At 35.8% G+C, this 20,749-nt stretch overlaps 1 protein-coding gene across 8 annotated transcripts in view; it reads left to right on the top strand.

Annotated features, from left to right (window-relative positions):
- fhit (fragile histidine triad diadenosine triphosphatase) overlaps positions 1-20,749 on the top strand; it is a 311,803-nt gene that overhangs the window by 271,637 nt on the left and 19,417 nt on the right. The gene's annotated exons all lie outside the window — the stretch shown is intronic.

Here is a 20,749-nt window from a genome sequence, read left to right as displayed (position 1 = left end):
TTCTGATATGAGATGCTTTGACTTTTGGCATGAATGTATAATGAACTGAGCAGGTGGGTTTGTTTACGGAGTCCGGTGGGAACTTCCATGGTCACGTACAGTATGAGCATATCCACCTCTTAATTTCTACAGGGAATGGCTGAAATATATATTTTTTCCATGGATCCTTATGGCCCCTTTCATGATTCACAAGTCTATGCAACACTTTGATACGAAGATATGTATAGCATAGTGTGTCCCTACTGGCATGAGAATAGTTTTGGGAATAGAAATCACAGAACATGCTAGAATTGTCACAAATATGTTATGTAGCATTTACATAGATCTGTAACTCAACACTGCTCTAGAAATCTATACTCATGTGGCTCAATTATATAGAGAGCATGTAAATGAAGCCTAGTGCCCCTCTTGAAATAAAATAATTCAAGTACGGGTAGGAGGGAGTGGCTAGATTTAAACAGAAAGCTGATTTAAGAGCCTTTTGAATTTTTTTTCTGGGTCTATAGAACGTTTAGTTCCTGTCCTCGAATCTGATTGGTCGCACATCTTTCCAACAGTCCAACAACACTTTTTTTTTCACATTTTGTATCACTCAGCTTGTCCTCATTTTGTTGCTTTCCAGACAGACTGTCAGTCTGTGAATTAGTGGTGAGTCTTTTCTGTAGGTTTCATGGTTACACCAGTAGATGGTGACGTTGCTGTCTTCTTTTTTGTGAGTGAGTCATTGAATCATCCATTCAAAAAATTGGTGATTCTTTCAAGAACGAATCAAGTGACTCTGCTTCCGAATACGCCTGCGTTCCTTCTATATAGTAGACAAAATATAAATGTATAAATTCAGTATGTCCGAATTTATAGTATTCATAAAGCAGTAGGCGAAAACTAAACTTATGACCTACTACTTTCACCAAGTGCATCCACATATCATTCTATGAGGGTTATTGTGAATGGCAGTGAAGCAATGCAACTAACGGCATAGGTCACATGACAAAACCAACGTTACATCCAGAATTCATTCGTACTACACACATTCATAACATATAGAACATACTGTTTTAACAGTCACATAATTAGCTTTTTCAAATCAAATGTTGCGCCTACTTAATATGCGAGTTCTGACAATCAAACTGTCTTTATGAATGAGTCATTGAATTATTCACTCAACCGATTCATTAAAACAATGCTCACTTATTCAGGAACTAAACTTTATGAGTGAGTAATAGAATTATTCTCTCAAATGAGTCATTCAAAAACACAAAATCTTTTAGCAACAAAACTCTGAGTTTTTGCTATCTTTCTTTCTTCTTTTTTTTTTAGTTTCTATCTGTACTGTTTTTCAATTGTTTTCTTATGTAAGCAAATGTGAAATGGATGTCTTATGGATTTTTTTTTTTAATTCAGCATTTTTGTTATTGTTTTTGCTCAAATGTTCCAACCTTTTCTCACAAGAAAACACAACTATGTAACAAGTTAATGATTTCAACATATGATTATTACGAAAAAAGTAAGCATTACCCTTAACCCCACCCCTAAACATATGAAAACAGATGAACGAGATTGTATGAATTAGCCTTCAATTTGATAAAATATAAAATAGTTACGAATTGCCATAAGTTGTGTTGAATGTTCTCCTTGGTGAATATATAGTAGAGGTTTCTGTACATACCCTTATATGAAATCCTGCCAGCACCCGTGTTTGTTATATTGTTTAAATAACTTGATGCCATATTGTTTGATTTGATGAAGAGATTCGGATATAATTTATTCTCCCACCTATTTTACTCCACCACCTTTTAATCCCAATAGCTAATCCTTAAGATTAATTGCACTATAAGGACCTTACTCACAGCATAATTGTCTGTTAAATTCATGAATATGTTAATGTGTAAATTCTGAATATGATAAAGGAGAGAAATGGTATAGGTCCACTTTTCAAGAGTCTTGGGGCTGATTTCGATTTATTTAAATGAGGCGGAGAAAGCTTACAAAAACGAGCAGCATTATCCTCCCCCACAAAAACACCTGCGGTGGACAGGAGGAAGTATTCTAATCACCTGACTTTTGACATCCCTTCTGCCAAGCGCAGCACTTCTCCGGCTTGGCTTTGTTCCGGGATGATGGCTCCGGCTCCGAGGCATTTATAAACCTGTGGGTCACTTGTGGTAGCGCACAGTAATAGCTTTGAAGATGCGAGACGGAATCCAGAGGAAACCTCTTGCCTGAGCATTATTATCAATGAGCAAAAAAGACAGTCTGTCCTTTTTTCCCTTTATACACTTTTTTTGTACAAATAAGGAAATAATGAATCTCCTAGCCTGGACTTTTAGATGTATTACTCCCATACTAATTTTCCTCCTGAAATGGTGTAATTAAAGACGATTAAGTGTTTAAACCTGCGTGGCAGGAGAGCCGAAGGTCTGGCCGCTTAAGGAGAGTTTTAAGTGCTATGCGCAGAGAGGCATGAAGGTGCTGGAGCTGTTATCAGATCGGCTGCCTAATCGCACCGCTCATATGTAGCCAACCTGCAATTAGAGCTTCATAATGGGAAAGGTGTTATCTCTGCCAAAAGTGCTTCATTTTAGGGCACATTTAGATTAAAGTTTAGCAAAGAATAGAGGAGATTTTCGTCAAATCATTTTAGCAGCCAGCCTATTGTGCTATTAAAGTATTGTGGTGGTACCATGGTACATTGATGCTAGCAGATGGTAATGCCGTGGTACTTTGACATGTGGGTAACTGTCAGGAAACTGCTATTTTTTCTGATATGTGTGTCTTACTCAGTACTATGGATATAATTTATTGGATACTGAATGTAGTTAGTATAAAGTGTATATCAACTGGTTTTATTTTTATATGTTTTGTGTGTGTGTTTACATACATATATATCAATCATAATATAAGGCAATTTGCATCTCCATTCATCAACACCAAATAATTTAATTTGTTATATATAGAAAAACAAAATTAATTTCTGTCTAAATGTTGCTTGAAATTAAAATACACTCTAACTACACAAAATGTGTAGTATATCTTTCATGATGGGTAATTTTTTATATATTTTTTTATACTGTCAAGCTTAATTACACTCTTGTTTTTGCCTTTAAAAAACAAACAAATAAACAAAAAAGATAAATATTGCTATTGGTACAGAGCACAAAAATAATGAGTGAATAATTAAGGTGTAATGATTTGCTAGCTGAGACAAAATATTGAATGGAACATGCCAAATTGAGCAGTCGTGCATTAAGACTAATTCAATGAAATTAAATGTTATATTTTGATGGGAGTACAGAGAACTTATAATAGGTGTCCCAGCCGCCGTGTCATTCCCCTCCGCCCCTCTTATAGGGTCCTCGCTGAAGCTTCATCCCTGCTGAGTGATATCTCTTCCCAGCCCTAACCGTTTCCGACACCTGCCCTGACATGCCTTTAGTGCCAGCGTGGTGCCTGTCAGCATCATCCTGCCCACCCTGGCCGCCACCCCAGAGCCAGGCATGTTAATCTGGGCATCGGCTGATGCCAATTAACTCCCCTACCGCCCCCTCTGGTTCTGCTTTAGCAGAAATAGCAGCCTCTCTTTCTGCCCAAGGCCAGTCCGGCACAACCCTCGCTGATGATTTCACAGTGGGGATGTGGTGCAAAACTCTGCCCTCGCCAAGGGCACCGCTGGCCTTTTATTTTGTTCAATCCCTGACTAAAGAGTTCTGCTTTGTTCTGGGCATCCATCCCATGTGTGTATTTCAACCCCAATTTGTTTTGTTTTTGATTAATTTTCAACACCTGACTTTTTTCATTTGTTTGTCTGTGAGTTGCATATCTTTCTTTTTGCTGTTGTTTTTTACTCTGCACTTTTCAGTACATCAAAGATGAGCATCAGTATCATTGATTGACTCCCCAAGCTTTGCTAGATGAATAAAAGAAAATTGTTGTTTTGCAGTGTACACTTTACAATAAGATTCCAATTGTTCACATTAACTACATTTAACACATCTAACAATGAAAAAAAAAAAAAAAAAAAAAACTTCTAAAGCATTTCTTAATCTTTGTTAATGTTAATTTCAGCATTTGCTAATACATTATTTAAAATAAAAGTTGTTTCTGTTAATATTATTTAATGGACCTTAGCTAACATGAACTAACAATGAACAAATGTTAACAAAGATTAATAAATATTTTAACAAATGAATTGCTCTTTGTTAGTTAAAGGTGCAGTAAACAATTTCTGGAAGAAAAAAAAAAAAACGTTTAAAAGCAGAGCAGACCAAGCACCACATCAAACTTGTAGCCAATCAGCAGTAGGGGGCGTGTCCACTCATAATAGGGGAGGAGAGAGAGTGAGCAAGAGGGAGATTTGAATAAAGACTTTAGAAAGAGAAATGGCTGAGAGACATTACAATAAAAAAAAAGGTCAGAGGAATATCACTGGAAAAAGAAGGGTTAAGATCGGGCAAGAGCTTTAGGACCCACATTAATATTAGAAAAGCTTTTCAGTGCTGGAGAGACCTAAGTGGGAAGACCTGAAAATGGATGCTAAGGTTGTGTTGTTTCTGCTCTGTACGTACAGTACATCCAGAATTCATTCGTACTACACACATTCATAACATATAGAACATGCTGTTTCTGACATACAAACTGTCTTTATGAGTCATTGGATTATTCACTCAACCGATTCATTAAAAAAATGCTCACTTATTCAGGAACTAAACTTTACTAGAATTATTCTCTCAAATGATTCATTTAAAAACACTAATTCCTTCAGCAACAAAACTCTGAGTTTTTGCTATCTTTTTTTTTTTTTTAACTGTTTTCATTGGTGGAGAAAGAACAGGCAATGTAACTGGCAGTTAGTAACACAATATTAACTGAAATTAATTTTAACTGAAATTTTGTAAAAAAACAATAGTATATCATTCAGCAATCATGCCAGTGCAAGAACAGTATGCAAAGAGCTACTGAAACAGCTACTTTTTTGAGAAGTAACTTTAAAGGATTAGTTCGCTTTAAAATGAAAATTACCCCAAGATTTACTCACCCTCAAGCCGTCCTAGGTGTATATGACTTTCTTCTTTCTGATGAACACAATCAGAGTTATATTACTAAATATCCTGACGCGTCCAAGCTTTATAATGGCAGTGAACGGGGCCAACGAGTTTGAAGCTCAAGAAAGTGCATCCATCCATCATAAACGTACTCCACACGGCTCCAGGGGGTTAATAAAGGCCTTCTGAAGTGAAGCAATGCGTTTGTGTTATATCCTGACGCATCAGGATATTTATTAATATAACTATTATATTATAAATATCACTGGAAAAAGAAGGGTTAAGATCAGGCAAGAGCTTTAGGACCTGCGTTAATATTAGAAAAGCTTTCCAGCGCTGGAGAGACCTAAGTGGAAGGCCTGAAAATGGACGCCAAGGTTGTGTTGTTTCTGCTCCATACGTGAGTAACATTGGTTTTGAGTGTGTGCTGCTGGCGACTAACAACAAACTCTTGCTTGTGTATACTCATGTACTGTATGTTCATGTTTTGTCTTCGCTTTATTTTTCACTAAATCATTATTTTGCTTCACTTCTGCTTTCATAATGAGACATCCACTCTTGCATTGCATGTTCGTGCAACAATGATTCTCAAAAAACGCTTACTGTACCTTTAATGTTAACTAATCTTCACTAATAAAACCTTGTAAAGTGTTACTTTTATTTCTTCATAAGTCTGGCCGTACTATGCTTGCAATAATCAGCTACGACAGAGGCTGAATTGGTTCAGCTGAGAGTGTGTCATTTACATGCCATGTATGAATAAAAATGAAGCCTAAAATATACTATTCGGTAGCTAAAAACCCTAAACAACAAAATGAAATGACTCTCTGCGCTGTGACTGACACATTGAATTGATTGGTGTGAAAACTGGCTGACAATGTGAAGAGAGGAGAAGTGAGGACACTGAACTCTCGGCTAGTGTGTCTCTCTGGCAGGTGTATTGAACAGGTGATAGCACCACAAACCAACTCAATCCCTTAGTCAATACAGTCCCATGAATTAGCATGCTAATTAGCTGCTATCAGATTGCATGTCGCTATCACAAACTGACAGAGTAAATCAGCTAATAAAGAATGTAATCTAAGGGTGGAGGCAAGGGCGTAGTTTGGTTTCGAATTGTGAGGAGTGAACCGTTTCTGCGAGGTCCCTAGCATGCTCTGTCGTGAGATGTATTTGTTTGTTAGTTTATTTATTTTTGCAAAATGTTCTCCACACATGCAGAGTTGGTTGGTGTAACTGCAATAAAGTAATTACCTAGTTAACAATTACTTGTTTACATAGCATATATGATGTATTTTATATTATCTAAGCACCAGGAACCTTATCAGTTTGACAGAATGTTCTACTTCAAAGTGCCATTGGAAGTCAAACTAACTTTAGTTAACATTTTCTAAAATTGAAATAGTTTATTTTCTACTCCTTAACAGTTTATCAGGCTCTTAATGATTTTAGCTATGTCATCTCTTGGAATATCTGAAGACCAGGTTTTTCCTAATATAAAAACAGAACACATTTTACACATTCAGAAACCCAATTGTTTGGCCAATAATTCAGGAAGGTCCAGACTTTAAAAGCTCTTGATTCTACGTTGTACTTGCCCTTATGAAAAAGCACCATGGTTCTTGTAATTGTTTCTTGTAAGTTCTTGTAACCATTGATGGCTCCTCATTATGCCAGTGTTGACTTTTTTTTTTTTTTTTTAGGGTCATTCCGTGTCAACTCAACAAGAGGTCCCTGGCTCAAATTTTTGATTGAGTTAAGATTTTTTTTCTGTAGAAAGACACAAAAATAGTGATGAAAGCCAAAAAATTAAATGTCACAGATGTATATTTACCGAGTAATCCACTATTTTGTACACAGGGGTGTAAAAGGACTTTAGAAAGATGGCAGCATCATTATTTTATTTTTTACAGAGAGATTGGTAGGTCTATTAGTGAAATCTGTTGATTTTAGCAATCTTTGTTTCATTATATGCCATCGGTGACGGTTCAAAAATGGCAAAAAGCACTTCTTGTGTTTTTTGCCTCAAGTTTACATGCCTGTAGCTCAAGAAGTATTAAAGATATCTTAATAATCTTTTAGATTCTGGTTCTTAACAAACTTTCCTTTTGGTAACTTCGTTTTAAAGGCCCTCGATGGTTCAATCCTAGAGATATGGACACGTTAATGCAGCTCCATGAGTAAATTGTACACATTTTCAGTGGTCAAAAACCAAATGTATGTATACACTTTGTATACAGCTGATACATTTTTTTCTTTTAAATAAGAATATCTAAGGAACAAATAATGTTAAAACTAGAAATGTATATATTGATATTGGGACCCCCATGTGACTCCATGTCCAAATTATAGAATTTGACCCATTTTCAATGATCAAGAACCAAATGTAGATAACCTTTTAAACAGCTAATAGTTATTGTGTGTAAAGAAGAATGCTTGAAGAACAAATAACACTGAAACTAGACAAGTATCTTGTTTCCTTCTATCAAAACAATTGATCACAACAAACTTTTCTTTTGGAATCTTAATTTTTAAGGCCCCATATGGTTCAATCTCATAGATATAGGGATGTCAATGCAGTAACGTATAGTTACGATACTGCATATTTTTATAACTCTTGATAGCTTCAGAAGCTGTTAAAATGAACGAAATCCCATCTTCCAAATATCCCTAAAACTGAATCAAATATAGATTCTTATAAATACACTTTTAAGAGCAAGTTAATGTGCCTCAACTTAACCATTTTCAGTGGATTTTTGGTAGTTATGCTCAGAGAGTTATGTTTTATGCAGTTCTTTTGATAGAAGGAAACAAGATACATTTCTGGTTTAAACATTATTTATTCTTCAGACATTCCTCTTTAAATGTAATAAATATCAGCTGTATGCAAAGTGAACCACATTTGGTTTTCGATCACTGAAAATGGGTAAAATTCAACAATTTGAACATGAAGCTGCTTTGAGATCCCCATATGGGACTGAACTATATAGGGCCTTGAAAATGAAGATTTCAAAAGGAAAGTTTGGTAACACTTTTTTAGGGCGTTTTAACTAGTTGCCTATTAGAATGCATATTAATAGAATATTGGCTATTTATTAGTACTTATTAAACACATATTAATGCCTTATTTTGCATGACCTTATTCTACATTCTTCATCCTACCCAATACCTAAACTTAACTACTACCTTACTAACTATTAATAAGCAGTAAATTAGGAGTTTATTGAGGGAAAAGTCATAATTAATAGTTTATATGTGTTCCCTATACTAAAGTGTTACCGAAAGTTTATTAAGAATGAGAATCCAATCCAATTTTGTGTATGAATAGACTCTGCAGAGTATGTGTGAAATGGTAAGAAAAACTAACTATGGCCATCTACCAACCTCAAGCAGTGATGTGTTTGAGGCAGGAAATACCAGATTGCATCAATAATGCAAGACTGGTTAGGTGTTCATGTTTATATGTTTGGATTTAATGCAGGATAACCAACACAACCAACAAGACTGTTAACTAAGCTGCTAAATGGATGAGAATATGTGTTTTGGAGATATCATAATTCCTCACATAAGACCTTAAGATGAGACTGAGCACAGTATCAAAGGCTTCATCTCAAGTGGAGATCCAGCAGAGATCCTGCAGCTCAGAGAGAGGCTGAGGTTGGAGGAACGTGATTCACAACCTCCCTCAAGGTTTATTGATACACTTCACTCTCTGTGAAAAAAAAAAAAAAAAAAAAAAAAAATCTGCGTGACAGATAGCATATAGATTTCTGTGGTAGTTTTATTTTGTTGGTTAGTGGGTCATTATTACTAAAGAGCAGTGGTTCTCTAACACTTTCTAACTCATAATATATTTTGATAACCATTCCCATGGAGATTTAACATTTTAGTGTTTTTTTTTTTTTTCAGCTCTAGAGAGTGGAAAACCTGATTCAATTTTATATATATATATATATATATATATATATATATATATATATATATATATATATATATATTATACAGTTCAAAAGGTCCTGCATAACAGGAGTGACCTGTGTTCTGTGTAGAATATTCTTAAGGTTGCGCTTTTTAATGCTCATTACTGCAGGTTAACTAACTTCTGCATCTGAATGACAATTCTGTTTGTGCGGACGATGTTCTGCAGATTGAAGATCGATGTCTGGTCGGTACATTCATTCTGTAAAGTGACATGCATACAAAGAGCAAGGTCACAACAAATCCTTGAATGGAGATGGAGAGAGACAGAATAAATGAAGTGAATGTAATCCAAATAGCCTGCAGTATGTGATTGTGACTAGAAAATCAATGACACTTAATAAGTAAACAACATCCCTTAAATGTAGTCATTGACATTCTGACAGCTCAAATTTGAGCCAAGGCCCTCTCTCACACTATCACTGATGCTGGATTTGTTTGGATGCTGAAAACAGTTTTGCATGATTTATCCTGTGCCTGAAACTTGCTGTCAATGACTTAATGGGAAGCATAGCAGATAACTGCTTTCAAACTGTAATATATCTCTCTATTATTATATATAAATTGTATAAGTGTATTTATAAAACGGTTAGTTTGTGTCCTTGATTCTGATTGGTCAATAGCTGTGTTTTATTCACGATAAAACACGGCTATGACCACTTCACCCAACGGTTCTGTGTATCACTACACAACACCCTTAGCAACCACTCTTAGCAACATAAACTGTTTGTTCTCAGTTGATTTTGTTCATTGAAGCTTACTGTATTATGTAGAAGAGTGTTGTGAGAAAGAGATCGAGTGAGCGAGTTTATTACCTGCATTCAGATTTAGCATTTTCCTTCAGGTCAGTCCAATGTTCATAATAAAGCATCTGTTAAAATGTCCAATGTTTTATCTTGTCCTTTTAACATTTAAGGGGTTTTCCCGTGACTGACAGCGCTAGTCAAAGCATTTGTCAGTTGCGTCTTGTTCTGTGTTCACAACAATTCAATGTAAAAGTCTTCTACTGACTGACACACTCAAGACAGTCTGTGCCGCCATCTAATGGCATAAAAATGTAACTTCTGTTGCTGTTCACGGTCAGGGACTGTTTTTCCGGCGGAAGGAAGGCTTTTAGAAAAAGTTTACTTCATGAAAGTTGCATTGATACATATTTCTGGCTTTAATATTTGTATTGTGTGGTAACCGTTTTATAAAAGCAATAACGTACTCGAGGCTAGTGCTGTATCATGAATAAGTCACGGCTGAAGGGCGTTGTATGTATATTAAATTAATTATTTTTTTATTTACTTTTTATTAACAGTTAACATAGCAATGTGCCGTAGCTGTTTATGATCTCTGGACACTGTGACACTTTCATATCCATGTTGTAGTTTGTCATATCTTGGCAAACAAACATTTCCTTACTTTGTTCCCCACCATGAGTCAAAAAGTACGAAAACAGACCTTTATTTTTATGCCTCTCTGAACTTAAACAGCAGAATAAGAGTGTATTATTCATGTTCTGCTCAGCACAGACGGCAAAGATTGAATGAGGAATATTAAAACCACCCCCAGAGAGAAATGAGCTTTGAGAACGTAAGTGGCTTATTGAGACTGACACCAACCAACCACCCACACGAGCAGAGAGATGTCGCAACACACACACACACACACACATTTGAGAAGCCTGCTGGGACAATTATTCACAATTAACAGTCACGGTAGTGCCCAGAGAGATTGGTGTTTGATTTTTACTGTCTTTTTAGACTGTTTCAAGTCCGAGCAGATGATCTACAGCTCTCCAGACCTTCATTAATCAAATATTGATTCATTAATTCTGCCTATTAACTGAGAGTCATTCAGAATTACTAGAAGCATATCAGCTTTGAGGGAGTGTTCTGAAATCGGCAGCTATTGCGCATGATAAAATATGTTTGTTGAGAGTGTGCTCTGTTGTTTTGAAGGTATTATGTGTGAAAAGAATAAATCAGTGTTGTCCATGTATGGGTTTTGCTTATAATGCTGGTGCTGATTTTAGTTTAAACAACAATAGGCCTTATTCATGAGCAGGATAAGTAAAACTAATTTAGGAGTAAATCATTCCTAAATCCATTTGTACATAAAGTGTGCCACTAAATTGCATGTGACGATTTATGTGAGTATAGCTTCATGTACAATTTACACACAAAATTTGTTCTGTTGCTATTTCGTGAATAAGGCCCAATGGGTTTAAATGATTGTTACAAAAATTATATTTGATAAAATATGGTAAATAATTAATAATAGTAGTAGTAGTAATTTAATATTTTTACATTTTATTTTATATTTCAGTTGTATGTATGAGGCCCAGTGGGTTTAAATGTCTGTTACATAAATAGGCCTATTATATATGTTCAAAGATGATAATTTCTATAACAAATATTTCAGTAACACTTTACAATTAGTTAAACATTAGTTAATGTATTAACTAACATGAACTAACAATGAGCAATACATTTGTTACAGTGTTTATTAATCTTTTTTCTTCATTGTTAGTTTATGTCAGTTTAGTGCATTAACTATTGTTAACAAATACAACTTTGGATTTCAATAATATATTTGTAAATGTTGAAATTAAAATTAACTAAGATTAATAAATGCTGTAGAAATATATAGTTCATGTTAAATAAAGCAGCTATATAGTGTTAACTAATGAAACATTGTAAAGTGTTACCAATATTTCTAACAATATCGGTAACACTTTATTTTAGGGTCTTTTAACTAGTTGCTTATTAGCATGCATATAACTAAAATATTGGCTATTTATTAGTACTTATTAAGCACATATTAATGCCTTATTCTGCATGAGCTTATTCTACATTCATAATCCTACCCAATACCTAAACTTAACAACTAACTTACTAACTATTAATAAACAGTAAATTAGGAGTTTATTGAGGGAGAAGTCATAGTTAATAGTTTATATGTGTTCCCTATACTAAAGTGTTACCACAATATCAAATATTTTCTAACAAATAAATTTATTTCTTTGTTTATTTGATCATTCTTTTGTTAGTTTATAATGATTTAATGATCATAATCATGGTATGATTTATCTTATTGTTTAGAATGAATTATCTTTTTCTTTGAAGTAGGTAAAATCAGAGTTCATCCGATCCATAAGTCTAATTCTGTGTTGTTTTATCTCTTTAATTCTTTTGAAGTGTGTCATTAATTGCTTGATTTGATTCATCTTTCTCTTTGTGTTTTGATTAATATTTTGCCAGGATGAAAGCTTTATTTTGTTTTTATCTTTTTTTATTATTACTTTTACTTGATATTTATCAAAGTCACAAACTAATGTTCATTTGCATTTCCTGAAACTAGTGAGCTCAACAGTCACTCACATTTGAATGATCAAAACAACTTCAAAAGCACGAGAATGCTACCAAAATCCTTGCAGTCCCCCTTTTAAGGAAGAATTTCTGGTAACACTTTTGATTAGTCCACTTTAGACTAATTACAAGTTGCAACTACATGTCAACTATTAGATTATTATCTGCTAACACTTTATTCTGGAGCTCCCCAACAGACATTCTACTAAGTAACTTTGCAACATGTCAATTTATTCTACTGACCCTTACCCTAACCTTAAACCTAACAGTCTGCTAATGAGAGTTAGTAGAATGTCTAAAGTGGACTATTGAAATAAAGCATAACCGAAATTTGGGACACGCTCCTCCTCTCCTTACCTTGCACACTTTTTAGTGCACTAAATTGGTGTTTGAAATCCAAGTCAAGTAATGAAAAGTTGTTATAACAACTTAATTACTCAGGCAGCAGTGTTCAGACAGTCCCCCATAGCGTGTGATTGCAGTGTTGACAGATTTCCTCATGATGTTTAATTTAGAAATGTCAGTCTCCTTCATATTTATGAGCTGTAGCTGTGCAGGTACCGGCTGGTTTATTGCGAGCGGTGCCTCATGACCTTTCTGACTCCATCACTCGACACAGCGTTACATGTTTACTGCTGCAAAGCATGATGGGAATCCTGAGTGGGCATTGCGAGCTCTGGGGGTAAGAGGTGCACGTGTATTGTGCATACTTAATTTGAACTCTTTCCCTGTCAACATTTTTTTTTTTTTTTTTTTTGCAAGCGCCAGCATTTTTAATCATTTACACAAAACTTTTATCCCGCCCAGAATATTTTGTTGAATGGTAGTTTTATTAAAAAAGCAACATTTTGAACAAAAAGCTGAGAAAATCATGTATTTGTTAATAAAGACTACGTCCAGAACGATGATCAAAACATAAGTTGTGTCCCAAATGTCGCACTATACACTATGCACTTACTTTGTCATTCATTATGTATGTAATTAAAGCTGCGACAGTTGAGTTTATGAAGAGTCCAACATTCCACACTTCGTTTTTTCCATTAATTTATGGATGCATCATCCGGGTATTAAAAATGCACTTTTTCTTTTTGAAATTTTAAGTGTGAATACACTACTTGCACCATTTATGCTTAAAAACACCATAGAATAGTGCATATATGCAAATTGGGACGCACCTATAGATCGAGTCTATCAACACCCCCAAAGCTTGCACTGCACCTTGTCTTGGGTTCAGCATTTCATTCGGCAGTTTTGATTAGTATACTGTTTGTTTGATGATCGCAAATGCTTACATGTGCGTAAGCAATGCTTCTGTCGCTTGTTTCTGCTTCTTTTTCACTTGTTTTGGATCCAGAGATTCTGTACTATTTCAGAAGATGCATAATAGTGCCCCCTACAAGTGAAGATGTGGATTGCCAGAAAATTCTGTCAATGGTGGGGAAGCGTTGTGTCATAAATAACAGAAAATTCCGTCAATGGCGGGGAAAGAGAGATAAAACTTTATCACCATATGGAAGATCTTTATGCAAACACGTCTCCTGAATATTCATGCTGAACAAATATATTTCTTCTATTTTTACTTTTGTTTCCCCACATTCTTCTCCCTGTAAATATCAGCTCTTGCCACACGGCATCCGTGGTCCGTAATAATCTATAATACTGCGCTTTTGCACTTCCCTTGCGTTCCGATACACGTCATGGGAGTCCGATATAATTTGATTTCTCACATGAGTGAGTGCTGAGGGTTTGTTTTCCATGATTTTCTCTCTTATCGACAGCTTTTGAGGCTCTTGAGTCTCTATTCCAGCACTGTGATTAAAGGCCTTCTGTTGCTACTCAAACCCCCCTTAAAGATCTGCTCTCCTCTCCTGTAGCATCAATTAAATCCAAAGTGTTTGTGTGTGTATGTGTGTGTGTGTGTGTGTGTGTGTGTGTATGTGGCAGAGCACTTCAATCCATGGATATTCTGTGATCCCTTCCCAAGGTTTCTCATCTGTCCGGACATCTGGTGTTTATCCTGAGGCGTCTATCATAACGGCTATTCAGGCATGTTATTAGAAAATTAACGCCCAACTCAAATGTCACTCCTAATAGTGCTGCTTAGTTTTCCTCATAATCATCGTAATTCGTGCCGATCTTGGGATTTCGCTCGATTAGAAACAAATTCTCGGTAATTCATGTGTAGCTGGCAAGGGCACGACTGTTTGGATTAGCCGTCGAGAACGATGTGCCTGCCAATGGCGGGACTCGTATATGGTCTGTCATTGACGATACTGTGTCGTCCGATGTCCTTTCATGGCTTTTAAATGCCTCTGAAAAGGTTAATGGAAGCATTTTGCTCCCTGACGACACTCCAGTGACGACGGCATCAGAGACCTTCATCAACACTGCATTCATTTTGTGTTGAAGATGTTTAGTGGAGAGCTTGTTCATTTGCTAAATGATGCTCAGTACCTAACTAATAGTACTGTTTGCAATTCAAATAGATATAAATTATATGTATTAGATTTTGCCAGTTAATCAAGATTGTGAATTTTGACTTTAAATTCCATTTCTGATGTACTAATTTTGAATTAAGGTAGCAAACAGTACTTTATTTTAGCTGAAATGGAATGAAATTCAGATAAATGTATTTATTGTAACTGCAAAAAGGGTAGTTTTTTTTTCTTTTTCTTTTACAGTATTTTTTTTTTTTTTTTAATATAGATTACAAACAATTATTTTACCTGCAAATACCTTAAGATATAAGGTATTTGCAGGAACATTACAAGATATTATTATAAACAATACTTGAAATGTCATACAATATTGTTCAAAAGTTAGTATGATTTTGTATGTTTGTATGTTTTTGAAAGAAGAGTCTAATGTTAACCAAGGCTGCATTTATTTCATTACAAATTTTAGAAGTCAAGAACAGTAAAATTGTGAAATATATAAATATTGTAACTTTATAAATGTCTTTACTGTCATTTTTGGTCATTTTTTGTCCATCCTTACTAAATAAAATGATCAATTTTCTTATGAAAATTGACTTATAACTACTACCTGCAAATTTTGCCCAATCGTGTCAAGCAGGCTAAAGAAATCGGCAGTGTTGAAGTGAAGAGTGTCAAGCAGGCTAAAGAAATCGGCAAAATTGAAGTGAAGAGACAAATGAAACATGCTGTCATTAAACACTTTTCCCTCCTTCTGTGAGTCTTTGTCCAGTGGAGGTGTTTGGTGCGTTCTGGGAGAAAGGGAAGATGAGAGAAAGGCAGGAGACATGTTGTCATGCTGAGTAATTAGTCTCCGTTGGGCAAGAAAGCGTCTGGATGTTGTGACACACACCAGATTGTCCTCTAGTCCATTGAGATACCCTGTCACCAGCCTGTGGGCCTGTCCAGGGATGATACACACATACACACACACACACACACACACACACACACACAAACACACTTCGTTTTCTTTAAACTTTAGAAGGCTTGGCTGCCATCCAGCGCACAGCACACACCAAGGTGAAAATCCCTGATTTAAAAGTACAGTAGCTATACTGAATCGTCCTGAAATTGAAAATCTGTTATCATTCATTCTTGTCATTCTAAACCGGTATTATGCTTTTGTTGTTGTTGTATTGCACAAAAGGAGAATTGTACTCAATAAAATGTTTCATGGGGACTGTGGCTTTCAAGCTTCAAAAAGAACCATAAAAGTAGTCTATGACTTATGCACTATATTTCAGTTTTTCTTAAGAAATTAAAGGAATAGTTCACCCAAAAATTAAAATTTCTTGAGTATTTACTTAGATGTATATGACTTTCTTTTCTTAGTGAAGAGAAATTAAGGTTTTGGTTGAAAACATTCCAGGGCTTTTCTCCATCTAATACAAGTGAATGGTGCCCCACGTAGACCATTTTTGATGGTCCAAAATCCATATTTAGGCAGCTTCAAAGTGCTCCACATGACAACAGCTGACAAAAAAGGGTCTTCTCTAGCTTATCGATGTCATTTTCAAAAAAAATAAATTATATATTTTTTAAATACATATGCTCGCCTTGTAGTTCAGTCCAGCTCTGCGAAGCGCATTTACGAGACTGTTGAGCTCATGACCTCTCGCATGACGTGCACACTGGGAAGGTCATGTGTCACATAATCGGCAAGAACCGCCCCATTGTTTACAAGAGGAGTTTACATCCAGGATACATTCACGAACAGGGGTGCGTTTCCCAAAATCATCGCAAGTTCCGTCGTTACGAACATAGTTCAGGGATTTGGTGTTTCCCGAAACCATAGTTCAAACGAACATTCGCAAACTTGTGTGGTTGGAACGACAACTCTCGAGCTGTGGTTAGATGCATAGTGTCTTGTTTTTATGACATGTGGACTTAATAAATCCTTATCTTGAGCAAAATAAGCAAGCTGACATTAAGTACAATGTTTATCTTTTATTCCGAATATATACAAATGTCATTTACATATTTTAGTTTGTCCAAAGATTTTAAACACAGTTTTTGAAGAGTGCGCAGATTGAATCTGACAATAAAGCAAAATAAGTGAGAAAAATGAGAATTAGTTCTCAGACGGCATGTCTGTAATTTATAGCAAAAAATCTAGCATTAATTCGATCTTAAACTGATTCATTTAGAGAAGTTATTACTCCACCACCTGCGTGACTTCATTCACCAACGTGGCTGAACGTCAGGTTTGCGACAATACGGTTTTGGGATAAACCGTATTACAGTCGTGATAGCTAGTTGATTTGTTCAACGATGCATCGTACTGTGGTAGTGAAGCAGCGAGTTACGCCGTTGTACGGGAAACGCGCCCCAGACCATTTTTAACAGTAAACTGAAACAAATACTAATAAACAGCACTGATCATTTACATATCCTAAGGATATGTAATATCCGTAGACTAAGGGCCAGATTTACTAACAGCTTGTGCCAGCGCAAACCCTCTTTAGCATTAAAATGATACTGTCAGGATTTACTAAAGACACGCAGCGAAAAATGAGTGCTGAAAAGATGTGGACAGTTAGTTTGTGGCTGATCTTATTCCATTAGCGACATTCCATTAACGACTATACTAGTTGTTATGGCCCGGCACAAAAAAAAAAAAAGGAAAAAAAAACAAAACAAAAGAACATCAACCTTCAACCCTCTCCATCCATTTGTAATAGTTAAAGCACTCAACTTTATGTTTCCTCTCTGTAAGTCCTCTTCCCATGTGGAGTTTTCCTTTCAGACACAAAATTTATTGGAGGAGTGTATTTAAATGAATCACGCAAGTTGATTTAGTAAGGTTTGTGCTAGTCAATTTATTGGTATTTGCACCATTAGCTATTTACACTAATTTGCGCTGCTGTTGATCATTATGGAAATGATCTGGCTGCGTCTGTGTTTTTTTAAAATGTGCTTGGTTGTCAGTAGATTAGGCGCAGAACTTTTCACTCCCATCTGCGCTTTTTTGGAATTGTGCTCTCAAGCTAATTTGTTCTGTTTAGTAAATCTGGCCCTATATGTCAGCAAACATTTACTTATCTCACTTGCTCAAAAACAGATTCAGTATTCATCAAAATGAATAAAAACAGTGAAATGCAAAAAAATAAATAAATAAATAATAATAATAATAATAAAATAAATAAATAAATAAAAATATATTACGCGAACCTGCAGTAATTAAATGTTAAATTACACAAATATGCTTTGTATTCAATCTCACTTTATTAACCAGTGTCTTTGCTGCTAACCTTCAAAGATCCAATTTAACCACAGTAATAAGCAAAAATAATTTTAGATAAACGTCACATTTGTGTTTCTTTTCTTTGTTTTTCTTGCTGAAGTAAGAGTGAACTTTCTTCTTCTGTCTTCAAACCCAGCCCAGATAAGAAAAAGTAATGCAAAAGTAAAGTAACACATTACTTTACATAAAAAGTAACTAATTGTGCAATGCAGTTAATTACTTTTTAGGGAGTAAGACAATATAGTAATGCATTACTTTTAAAGGAATAGTTCACTTTCAAATAAAAAATACGGAATCGCGTTCTGGTGGAAGCACTTGTGATGCGATCATTTGTGCCTATAAAGCATATACATTTTGATTTTTTTTTTTTTTTTTTTAGAAAATGGACCGATCGTTTCACTAGATAAGACCCTTATTCCTCGTCTGGTATTGTTTAAAGCCCTTTGAAGGTCCACTGAAACTGTGATTTTGACCTTCAACCGTTTGGAGACCACTGAAGAGAATAATCCTGGAATTATCAGGAAATTTTTATTTGAAAGTGGACTAATACTTTAAGTAAATTCCCCCAACACTGTTAAAAAGTATATACTTTTTAAAAAATATAATTTCACTAGAGAATATACTTATTCATAGACTGGTGTGATGTGGAGCCATTTGAACCTGCCTAAATATGAATTTTGGACTATCAAAAATGGTCTAAGCTGGGCATCATTCACTTGCAATAGATGGAGAAAAATCCTTGAAAGTTTTCCTCCAAAACCTTAATTTCTCTTCGGCTGAGGAATGAAAGTCATATACATCTTGGATGGCCTTGTGGTGAGTAAATAATCAGGAAATTTTCATTTTTGGGTGAATTATTCCAGCTAGACATGACAGCTAGTTTCCTGAACTGTAGTAACTTTGTTGCACATCTATAATTTGAACCACACTGGATCAACATTGTAGAACTGTCAATAATGATGCCACAAGGGGGAAATCTCAACACCTAATGTCAATTAATATAGCAAAGATGGCATCTGAGGACTATTTCGCTATTTTTGTTCTCTGCTGTTTTGCTTTATTGAGTGTGAGTGTGTTGAGTATTGAGTGTGTTTGCTTTATTGAACCTGTGTTTGAGTCAATCACAGGTTCTCCCCTACATTCTCTTGACAAATTAGAAGAAGTTAAATGAAATATATAAATATGGAATTAAAGATATAGATTGTACTGCATGTTAGCTTGCTTATTTTGCTGAAGAACATGATCTATTTACTCCACACGCCATACTAACAAGAAACTATGCTTCTAACCAAAGGCCGAGAGCCTTTGCGATTCTGTTTGCGAATGTTCGTTTCCACTTTGGTTTCAGGAATTATAAAATCAGTGAACTATGTTGATAACAGAACTTGCAACCAGAGTTGATGGTTTTGGGAAACTGTCCATCAGCAGTTGTCAAGAAACACATTTTTATTTTAAAGAAAAACACTCACTTAATATCAGTCTGCTTTCGACTGTTTTGACAAGGGGGATTTCAACCCTTTAATTACAAGTATTCCTTTAATTACCTGCGATCGGCAAACAACCAGTGATGCCGATAATGAGAGGAGATGTGTTAAGTCTGAAAACTAACACTGGTGGTGAGAAGCAGCCCTGAGGGACCAAATGAGGTACGCTGTCTGTCAGTATAATCCAGTCCCTCTGATAGGTGGCTTTACTGTGAAGGGAAATAGCACTGTGTGACAGTGTTGTGAGAAGGAAATCGTTACTATTACACACGAAAAGAAGAGAAAGAAAATGAGGGTGAGAGAGAGAACATCTGAAGGCTAAAGGTTACTCAAAAGAGGAAGAAAGCTAATAAGAAATGAGAAATGGGACGGATGAAAAGGAAGGTCAGGTTTCCGATAAAGGTTCAGCCTCGTCGCTTTGTCAGCGCCAAGCCTGTGGATTTCTAATCCAGAAGCTACCTTAATCCGAAACCTTGGCCTCACATTTCAAAGTCATCCTCGCACATTAAAACACGCTTGTTATTTCACGTTAACGGAACAGTTCGATTCTGACATGTGTATTGTGGGGATCATCAACATGACGTTGGAGCTGGCCTGACAACTTTCCCCATATTTGCTAATTGTCTAAGGTGTTCTGAGTGGTTTCTCAGGTAGGCGATTGCTAAGTTGTTTTGAATGAACATCTTTCAGTATTTGCTAATATGTCGCTAAGGTGTACTGAGCATTTTCTTTGGCATTGCTGTGGTATCCTGGGTGTTTGCTAGGGTACTGCTAAGCAGTTGCTAAGGTGTTCTGAGTGGTTTCTAGGGTGTTACCACTATAAGTGATTGCTAAGTTCTTTGAGTGAACATATTTCCCTGCATTTATTGCTAAGGTATACCGAGTGGATTCTTTGGCATTGCTGCAGTATTCTGGTTGGCTGCTAGGATGTTGCTGAGGTATCCGGGTGGTTGCTAGGGTGGTTGCTAGGGCCAGCGGGGGACTGGGGAGGGGGGACAATCGTGCTCAGGCTCGGTTCAAGGCAACCGTGCCTAGTGTGAGTACACCCTGAGATGTTCTGGCTGTTGTTAGGTGACTGCTAAGTTGTTTTGAGTGAGCATTATTTCCAGCATTTGCTAATGTGTTCTGAACAGTTCCTTGGATGTTGCTTCTGGATGGTTGTTAAGTAGTT

This window comes from Ctenopharyngodon idella, chromosome 11 (genome assembly GCF_019924925.1).
Source record: "Ctenopharyngodon idella isolate HZGC_01 chromosome 11, HZGC01, whole genome shotgun sequence".
In the NCBI taxonomy this organism is placed as follows: Eukaryota; Metazoa; Chordata; class Actinopteri; order Cypriniformes; family Xenocyprididae; genus Ctenopharyngodon; species Ctenopharyngodon idella.
Note: the sequence above shows the minus strand (reverse complement) of the source record. Positions and strands in the feature narration are given on the sequence as shown.